The sequence below is a fragment of the Borostomias antarcticus genome (assembly GCF_949987555.1).
Source record: "Borostomias antarcticus genome assembly, chromosome: 24".
Taxonomy (NCBI): domain Eukaryota; kingdom Metazoa; phylum Chordata; class Actinopteri; order Stomiiformes; family Stomiidae; genus Borostomias; species Borostomias antarcticus.
Genome location: NC_140257.1, coordinates 15,323,347 through 15,324,057, shown reverse-complemented (window position 1 = coordinate 15,324,057; position 711 = coordinate 15,323,347).

Here is a 711-nt window from a genome sequence, read left to right as displayed (position 1 = left end):
GAAATTGAGAGTTTAACATGTTTTTTGAATGATTTTTCAAGGTGCCCACCCACATCCATTGTATGACCAAAACGGTGGTAGAGCAATTATCAGACTTTCTCAAAGGTTCTAGTTTTGTCAACGTTTTGATCTGAACCATTGTATATGATCATAAGTAACCTTAAAACAGGGCTAAACATGCTTTTTCCCTTTACTACTCCTTTAAGGTCTTTTTATTACGATCATGTACACCATGGTCAATAAAATGCATTATAAGTGCAGCTTTTATAAGTAAAGAAAACGGTTCCATAAATGAATTGAAAAAAACGACAGCCGAAGTCACACAGAGAAGGTCTGATGGGCTGGTTGGTGTTCCTGAAGCTGGTTGGTAATCCTCCCCAAACTGGGCCAGGAACTGGTAAACTGGTTGGTAATCCTTCCCAAACTGGGCCAGGAACTGGTAAACTGGTTGGTAATCCTTCCCAAACTGGGCCAGGAACTGGTAAACTGGTAAATCGCAGGTTCAGGCACAATCATATCGTGGGCTTCAATAGTGGACCTGTGCCAAGTCATCCAGCATATAATCCCATGTATAAACATGGATAAGGGAAGCCAAGGGCAGCTCGGTTAATTGGCTTTTTTCAACAAACAAACTCTGACTACATTCGCAAGGACGTGTCAAGAGAAGGAACAAAGCTTTCTGAAAATCACCAGACCAACCAAAGCATTGCG